Source organism: Staurois parvus, unplaced genomic scaffold, assembly GCF_062004578.1.
Source record: "Staurois parvus isolate SC_StPar_1 unplaced genomic scaffold, SC_StPar_1.0 ptg000235l, whole genome shotgun sequence".
NCBI lineage: Eukaryota > Metazoa > Chordata > Amphibia > Anura > Ranidae > Staurois > Staurois parvus.
In genome coordinates, this window is record NW_028318031.1 from 2,870,598 (window position 1) to 2,880,447 (window position 9,850).

The 9,850-nt window shown below is 38.0% G+C and overlaps 1 protein-coding gene across 2 annotated transcripts in view; it reads right to left on the reverse strand.

Annotated features, from left to right (window-relative positions):
- The window catches only part of ECEL1 (endothelin converting enzyme like 1), a 144,504-nt gene extending 136,341 nt beyond the window's left edge, over positions 1–8,163 (reverse strand). Inside the window, exons 1-2 of one of the 2 annotated variants that reach the window (XM_089680093.1) lie at positions 7,898–8,163; positions 911–963 (exon numbers count right to left, since the gene is read on the reverse strand). The gene's annotated coding sequence lies outside the window, so the exon portion shown is untranslated. The remainder of the gene's footprint in view (positions 1–910; positions 964–7,897) is intronic. The other variant, XM_089680092.1, reaches the window with a different exon arrangement.
- Positions 8,164–9,850: the final 1,687 nt, after the last annotated feature.

Sequence of the window (9,850 nt, forward strand, 5' to 3'; positions counted from 1 at the left end):
CTTATAATGTTTTTTATATCTATACACAAATGTTGTGCCTTTCATTTATATTTTAAACTGAATGGGTTGTTTTACAAAGTGAAGGTTTACATATACTTTAAAGTGGTTCTAAAGGCAGAATTTTTTTTATCTTCATGTACAGTATTCTATGAATGAAGGTGAAAAACCTTCAGGGTGCAGCACCCCCCACAGCAACCTCAATAATTACCCGAGCCCCATCTCGATCCAGCAATGTGCTTGGGAGCTGCAGCTCTGCTGGGACTCGAGGCTCGAGGCTGCTCTGTGCAAAATCAATGCAGAGCAGGTAAGTATGATGTGTTTATCTTTAGAAACAAAATAAAACACTTTAACTTAGCTGTAAGCATGATAAATATATATGAGGTCTTTAGGGGGTCCATTCACTAGTATAAGTGAGTTATGCTCTGCCCACTTGGGTGTGTTGTGTAGGGGCAGTGTGATACAAGGATACAACACATCACAGTGTTTACCTTTTCTTCTTTTTCTTTTTAACTTTATTAAAAATGTCACAAATTACATTTCATTCAACTTTAGTGTATTGCAACATGCTGTGCAAAAATGCATCCTGTCCTACCTTTTTCAGTGTAAACGAATGCAGTGCTTTGATGTCAGCCAAACAATAGGACATAAAGTAAATTGCCTTGTCTATGTGTTAGGATGGTGTTCGGCAGCATTCATTTGGCATGAATTGGCCCTAAATTTGTAAAAATAGGTGACTATACATTTCCAGTGAACGGGTATCACTCTAAGTACTGTTTATGAGGACAAAACATTTTGAAATAGACATTTAAAATTAAGTCAGTCCTAATGTTCATATTATAAATTTGCATGCTTGTTACACGTTTGCTCATTGCATTGAAGACTTCTTAATACATAGCTGTCATTCTCCTACCAGGATTGCAGCATGGGACTTTGTGGTCATATAGCATTTGTCATAAGGTAAATCTATCAGGAGAAAAAAATAGGAGCTGTTAGCCTTTTCTGAAAATTCTAGTTGCCTGGCTATCTCTAAATTTTAATACTTCCTGAGTCACATACCTAAAACAAGTATGCAGCAAGTGAAGACAGTATAAAGTCAGAACTCTAGAATGCATCTCCAATTTTCCTAATGCATACTCACCCCAAGTCTGTGACTCAAAAAGTAATAACGTTTATATCAAGTCAAAACTTTTTATTTGTAATTATTCGATAGAATCAGGGAGGATTAGAACCCCTATAATGTTTTTGCTGCTATACAGGACTATGTTAAAGACGTTCCTTTCACTTTCTGTCCTTGTAATAATGGTTTTTACCAGAAAGAAAGAGAGATTATTTGCAACACAGAAACATATATCTAACTGGGGTTTTAGCCTCCCTACACGCTACTGACAAAATAGAATTTCTATTTCTGGCTATGCGGCTGTTGGAGATTTGCCTTCACTTTTTAAGGGTGTACCTGCTGTCATTTGGGCAGGAAGCAAGTGGTAATCTTTCAAATGGAGTTCTAAATTGCAATAAACTGTGGGGGTTCTAATCTCTAATTGGCTTTACATACACTTTAAGGGGCTGTTCACATAGAAGCATGGTGCGGGAAAGGTGCATTCTTTGTGTTTCCTGCACTACACATGAAAGTGCTACCCTTGCGGATGCCAATGACTTGTTAATGGCACCCAGTTGGTGATGCATTTGTGGCAACAAAACTGCATGGTACCACAGGACTATACAGTTTGATGTGGTGCAATATGAAAGAGTAGGGCTTGCACTACTTTTTCTGCAATCCAGCACATTTGGAAGCCCATTGAAATTAACAGGCTGTCGAAATCAAAATGCACAGGACCTCAGAGGAATGAGCGTGTGCCAGTGTGAATTGATCCTAAAACTTTCAGACATAGATCAGTAAATGTTCTTTCATGATCTTACTTTATGTAATGAACCACAAGTGATACCAAACTGCCCATCCAGCACTGCAGTGTTTTAGAAGACACCAGTACCTGTCAGGACCTGATCAGCAGCACCTGTTTTGATTGACTTGGTTCAGCGCTCATTTAAATCTTTCCAAGCAAGTAATTATTTGCTAGAAAATTTGTTGTATATCTGGTATATGTCTTCTGTGCAAATGGATCCTCTTGTTCTTACTATTGTTCCTGTCTGTGGTCTTATCCTGGTCTGACATGTTTACCTCAATTGTATCCGGAGGTCACTTTTCTACAGGATGATGCACATACCATACTTTTCTCACATATGATGCTACTTTTTTCACCTTGCTGTGCATTTCAGCTGCTTCCTATGGCTCTACAACAACTATATTGACATGATAACTATGTGTTGAAAAATAGAATGCAGTATAGACTTCCTTGAAAAATGGTATGGGCCATGAACCTATATACAATTATTTGATTTTAAAATTAATTTGGTTTAACATATAGTACATAGACTGTATTGCTACAAACCAAACACGCCAATATTTAGAAGCCGACAAAAGACTTGTTGCCTGACAATTCCAGTTATAATTCCAGTGACTGTCTGTGACCTGCAAACCTTTGCTTGATTAGAAGATTCCACTGGGCTCCTGGTGCCTTGGGAAATTGGAAAAACTACTAGGTCCCTTAGTAAGACCTTAAAATAAAAAGCTTCTTTAGCACAGTCATTCATGATTTGTACTGCTTTACTAATATATTTCTCATTGCATTTGTCAAGCCCAGTGGAGTATACTCTGATATCTCAATAGATCTAAAAAGCCACAATACTGATACTACAGCAAACCTTGTGGAGGATCACACCTATGTTCCAATTTGTTTAACTTCATGAAACTGGGCAAATGCGCTACAGACACATTTGACATGATTCTGCACATTTGCAGCAATGCTGCAATGAGTCATTTGAGGTGTTTTGAGTGGCACGCGTGCTTCAAAAGCAGAAGAACATCACTGTAAGGCAACAAGAGATCAGGAAGACCTTCAACAAGCTCAACCCCAAAAAATACCCTCTTCCCGAAAATGAAGATCCACCTCAAAGGTCGCGGAGATCCAGAGATTTGCCCAGTTTCATGTAGAATTTCACATTTGCTCTTAGTTCTAACTTGCAGTCCATGACGAAATAGCAGACGTGGTAATGCACGTGATCAGAATAGCACCAGTTGCACAGCTCCAGATGTACACAGGATGATGTCTTTTGGCACACTGACGTTTGGCACACTGAGATGATAGTCGGTGCTCCTTGTGACTGTGTGGTATAGCCTTGTGCTGCCATCTGTTGGCGTGTTACAAAACTAGTCTGAAAACATTTTGATACCACCTCGTATCACAGGCAGATGTACAGCAACAATCTAAATCAGTCATTGTATATACAACTGTAAAATCAGTCTGTATATACAGTAAAGCATGCTTGTTATACTAACTGTGGCACCTAAGGGGTTAATCTTCTTCATTGTGTAAGCTCGAAAGAGCAGGGCCCTCGATCCCCTCATGTTTTGCATTGTATTGGTAATGTTCTGTCCCCCTTTGTAATGTACAGCTCTGAGCGAACTATTGGCGCTTTATAAATACTGTATAATAATAATAATAATAATTGTGTAAAAAAGGCTGTTTGATCCTGACTTTTATGATCCTACCCTTCTTCCAGTGTACCCCTCTTATCTCCTGGTAAGACATATTGTGTGGAGACACTCTGCATATGCTCAATTTGGGGTGTATTGCTAGAGAGGTTTTTTTGTTCTTGGGAGAGTGAATGTCTGACAGAGGTCAGGAGTTCTGTATCTTTCTAGAGGAGAATGAAAACTCCTCCTACAAGCTAACACTTTAAGTTTCAGAACTGCCTTACCCTGTTTGACCTGATTTAGCTTGAAACCAGAGTCATGCTGCCTGATCCAACTCTCTTACTGACCTGCCCTGACCGGTCCCATCTGGACCTGACCTACCTCTACCAAGGGATCCAGCTTATGTTCTCCTCCTTCTCTACCACCTAATCTACTGCCAAACCTTCCTCTTTCTAAAAATTATCCAATCCTGGACTTGCATATATGGTTATACAGAATTGCTTCCACTTATATTACCTAACTTCCCTACAGCTCTGCCTGTGTCTATTCATTCAAATGCTGATCAACATCAACCTATCTCTCCTGATATGGTTCAACTTTTTGTTGGAAAAGCAGTGATGTTAAAAATAAGCTTCTTCAGAAAGGGGACCTACTCAACCGCTGTGATTCAGTCCTCTGACTCTTTGTTCACATGTTGGACTTATGCAAGGAGCCAAACCTCAGATGATACACACTAGCTCAAGTACCACTGTGGTTTTATAAAGAGACTAGTACATGCTAGGACCTTTTTAAACCTTACAAGCACTGGTTCTTAATCTACATTGACTGGAATATCAGCCTGTTAAACCCTTCCAAGTCTATAGTGCATTGCTATAATAGTGTTTATGTACGTGGTCACTGGAAGTATGTTTCCCTGCTCCTGACTATTTGCCTGGATTGATTTTGAACCCTAATTTCTATTTTGTTTCTGGCAACAGAGTAATACTTGTTTACCTGTCTTTGAAATGGGCCAGCCTTGTCTATTGGACTCTACCATAGCTTTAGCCTGCTTATTCAACTACACATCACAGCTGCCTTGACCTGCCGATTTATCTGATCAGGTCATTCAGGCATCTTCCCTTACTTTGCATAACATTGTACTTGGGTCTGCTTATTTCCTTTTTTTCTGAATTTCAGAGACAATCCATTTTTAGATTTTCAATCTGTATCTCAGGTTGAAAACAGTATAATAAATGTTACCCTTTGCTAGTTATGGGAGAGTCACTACTACTGGATTTACTATCTACATAATAACATTGTGTGACAGTAGCACAAATATTACAAAAAAAGATACAGATCTTCAGTGATGTTCATGAAACAATATATAAAATGCAGACAGGACCATTGAAAATGAGCAATACCAAGAACAAACCTGTTACTTTTTTCATATATCTGAAATGGTGAGACTAATAAACACTGGGACTAAAAATAAAGATGGAATAAATCAAACACTCCAGATGATGTTTATTCTATTTAATTAAAAAAAGGTGTCCTACTTTACCTAAACATGGCAAAAAATGCCATTGCTAGGAACATGATTAGCTGAGAGCATAGTCAGTTGGCATCAGAGAGTGATGATTGGTATACAGAGGTCAAATCATTCCATTAAAAAACTTTATGAATAGCACAAATGTCATGCTAATTTGTAGTACAAGAACATAAAATAATACGTTTGGCTGCTTCATCTTTTTCACACATGAAGGCATGCCATTGGTCATTTTACACTCTATCGAACAGAGCAACTATAAAAGTGAAATGAATTCACACTTTGATTACTAGGTGTTTATTATAAACCTGATGTAAAGTATATAACTATGATCTAAACTTCTGCACATATTTTGACTACATTGCACTATTTCTGGCTTTGTTTATACATATATATAGCCATCACTCCTATGGATGCAGAATGGAGTTTAGGGTGCAGCAGTAAATGCATTAGGTATGTACTGAGTACTAATGCATTTAACACGCAATAAATTCACAAAACATTGCTCCTCAAATGTGCTCACCAAACATTAAATGGGACACTAAAGCCATAAATTACCTCTGCTGAGACCTCTGGCTTCCATTCAGTGACTTAACTCCAGTCACTGCTCTGCACAGGCATATTAAGAACCAAATACCAACTCCATTTTACCCTTTGGAATTTATTAACATGGTGCATATACACATGGATAAGTGAAAGTCTTTTTGCTTGCCCTGAGTTCACACTTTATAATAGCCCCTATTTAGTATCAATAGAGAATAATGTATATTTGCTTTAAAATCAGTCAATAGAGCAGATAAATATCTTGGGGACTGAGCCAATATCAGATGTGCTCTTTGTATTTTATGTATGCATTTATTGATTTTTTTAGACCACTCCTTTTCAGGCATCAAGGCTTGGCTCAGTCCTTGGAAATTTTAGACTTGGCATACACGGAGACATGGCAAAATATAATTTTTTGCTCTTGATTGCCCTACATTCTCTTAAAGGAATAGTAGGTGATGTTTTTTAAAACCCATATCAATAACAAATACAATGTATCTGGTCTTGGTAACCTGGGACTGTGGGGGAGATTTACTAAAGCTGGTTCGCTCAAAATCTGGTGCACCTGTGCATGGTAGCCAATCAGCTTCTAAGCTCTGCTTGTTCAATTGGGCTTTGGCAATAAAATTTGGAAGCTGATTGATTTTTATGCAGAAGTGAATCTGATTTTGCCCTCTCCAGCTTTAGTAAATAAACCCTTATGTCTTGAAGTTCAGGACAGCTCACCTTATCTATTATCTTGACTAATCTGCCAATAAATGTTACAAACATAAACAGACTAATGCAATGTAAGGCATAATGATGAAGTACAAAATGCAGTAACTAATGACAACTAATCAGATTTTACCTGATTGATATTTCAAGCTATTTTTTGGCCTTGTTATATAAACCAGGACATTCTTTCCCACCCAGTGTAAAACTTGTTACTTGTTAGTTCATATCCTGTTTCTAAACTACCTGTCAGAGTGTAAAGGCCTAGACAATAAATGCATTCCTTTACAGAAACTTTGGAGTCAGACAACATATAGCTTACCCAGGCTTGTACTATATTTTGTTATATTCCTGCCTAGACACTGTAAAAAGCATTTTTACCTAGCTGACAGCAAAACTATTATATTTTAGAAGAGCAATGGTTACAAGTTACATACGGTCTGTGAAAAACACTGCACACTGATCTTTAGTGCTGTTGGAACACTAGCAAGGAACAAAATATTATGTAAAGCTTGTTAAATAAGAAATAAATCACCTCCAATTAGATATATGAATCTACTTTTATCCATTAAATATATATGATTCATTTTTATACATTCTTCTTCATGTACCTTTGACTACAGCTGCTGTGTTTGAAAGACCAGTGAAAAAAACAGCTTTTTAGGGATGGGATGTACATCAGAATCCCAGGTGCAGGGGGTCTATAATGGAACCAAGCAATACAAACATTCCCCATCATTGGATTAACAAATAAAAACTATCATTTTCTGAAGACTGACTTTAGCCAGCTACCCCGTGGTGTGTCCATTTTTTTTTAGACCACCTGAAGACTTAAATGATCGGCTTAATTTTGCAGAGGTTTTCCACCTAAGCTGCAGCTATATAATAGGAATTTATAGCTATGTGCCAAGCTCTCCGTAAGTTCGCTCAGCAGCCTGTTGGTGTTGGGTAAAAGTTTTCCAAGTTAAATTTCTAAGCGATTTCAATCAGACTAGTGAATAGGTTCTTAGAGTGTCATTGACCATTTTATCTCATGTCCTAAATGCTCACACACCTTCCTACAGAGTGCATGTGGTCATATAAGGAAAAAGTATTAGGACAAATTTCTATTCTGCACAGCAAACAGCTGCTGAACACGCTCTGAGGATTTTCTTACTTCCATTAAACAGTAGATATGATCTCATCATACTTCACTGTGTTCTTGAACTCAGTTTTTGTCTTCACTTGAAGCTGGTTTATGTTTCAATGATGTAAGACAACCACATTAACTTAATCTTAGGCTTATATTTATTATAAGAGAATGTTTGGATATTTGGACAATATTAATGAGTTATTTTATGTATTCATTTGATCTACTGTGAGACATAAAAGTGTAACATTCAAGAGCAACAAGTGTAAAATACATATCAATCTATATTTATTTGTATGAAGTTGTCCATGGGAGTTCTATTCTAATTCTTGCTATCTACAAATGAATACAGTAAAAAGCTACCCTTGGTTCAGTTTTACTTAGACAGCTTAAATGATGACTTGAGCTCTAACATTACTGTCAGACATAAAGAATAAATTGAAAAGCAAGTACTTACCCAGGCACAGATGACAAGGCAGGCAGCCCTTACTCCACAGCTGATGCTGATGCTGATGCTGCGCTGAGTCTGTGGAAGGCACTATTGTTCCATGCAGACTCCGCTCTGTATGGGAAGCTGTGCTCTACACCCTGCTGTACCTGTCACTACACAGCCTCTGAGAACTGTGCTGCAGCATATAGGAGCCAGGGGATCATTGTAGAGATGTGAAGAGGAGGGGGACACAGGCAGGAGGGTGGGACAGTCTCTGCCTATAACTCTCTCTGTCCCTGCAGTCTGTACCCAGAACTAAAGCATATTACTCTTATTATTCCCATTATGCTAATTCCTGACTGTGGGCTCCAACCAGTCTTACATCATATCCCAGACTTGGGAAATAACTTATGCGTAAGGAAGAGCATCTTTTCGGAGAGAAGTAACGTTAATGCACCCTGCAAACATCTGATCTCACTTGGATAGTGGTGGTTAATAGAAAACCATTAACAGAGCTCCCTTGGCTGTCACTAACTCAACAGTCCCTGCAGTTTAATCATTTGTGATCTGCTTAACCCTTGAAGCGATTGGGAAAGGCACTTGTGCTCAGATTATTGCTATACCAGTTTTTGGAGACTTTCAAAATCGAAATATGCAATTAGCTGTCAAATCTAGAAGCATGCTTGTTATTTCCACAATTTCTTTATAATATACAAATTAAACACATGTCTTTTTATAGACATATTCATTCTTGGATAACGTTAGCAGTCTTTTTAGCAATAAATAGGGAGAAAAGCAATAAAATAGGAAAAAAGTGCTTTACAGTGTCCATGAGAACAGTTATCATTGTTGGTGAATTGTATAAATCTCAGTCACTTCTACGTGAAGTACTAAAAAACTAATGTTTAAACCTATCTAACAGATGATGACAGCTGGTAATATGCACTCAGTGACAATAGAATGCTACTATAGGGCAGTGATCCTCCATTGGATGTACCAAAGAGAGTATTCCTGCTGTCTCTATTGTTTTCTACTATCCATTTTATGTTAGCTGTGCTCTATAGTAAGACCTTCTTTACTATAAGATTATTGCTTATAATTAAGTTAATGACGCCTCGTGCTGAGAGGCGGCTTGTCTCCTGCTAGTTCCCTGTACACCCAGGTCCTTTGTCTTTATTTGCCTGCTCTAGAGAGGAATGGGTGACCTTGCATGGTGGCCGCCTGGTTTCCTCCACCCAAGAGACTCACAGGTCTCATTTTCCAAAACACACTGAAAGGTTACTGTCTCCCATGATAGCCATGATAGCCATGAGAGGAAGGATAAGAACAACGTTTTACTTCATCAAAGCTAAGCAAGTGAAAAAGGAATGGCAGCAACTTAAGACAGATAATATACCCTGTGTGACACAATTCTATTGCCATTAAGGTAATATATTTCACTGAGAGTCCTAGATGTCCTTACTATATATGTTTCAGGAGGATTTTTCAAATCTGATGTACAAAAAAAACAAAACAAAAATTATCTTGCTGTGTCAAAGCAAAACTTCTGCCAAAAGGCAATGTAAGATTGGCATTTTTAATGGAAATTCATGGACACAGCATACACTTTCATTTTACAACATTGTTTGTCTACTGGCCATCTATTTCCACAACTTCCTGGATTCCTTGCATGCATTGCAGCTTCTCCATTGCTGTTTACCTTCTTTGTAAGGACTACATATCCCATGGTGCCTTGCTGGCTGCAAGCAGTGATTCCTCTACTCACTTCACCTCCTGAAACTCCTCCTCTCAGCACCTCTGTAGATCAGAAGGCTGGCTCTGTGAATTCTGTGACACAGCAATGCCTACTCACAGGTCAATGGAAATGTTTTGGAATCTTCACAAAGTATGTTTGCAAACTTCAAGATCATTCACATTAATAGGAGTAGGCTAGAAATAATTGAAATACAATGTAAAAATAAATATATATTTTTACATTTT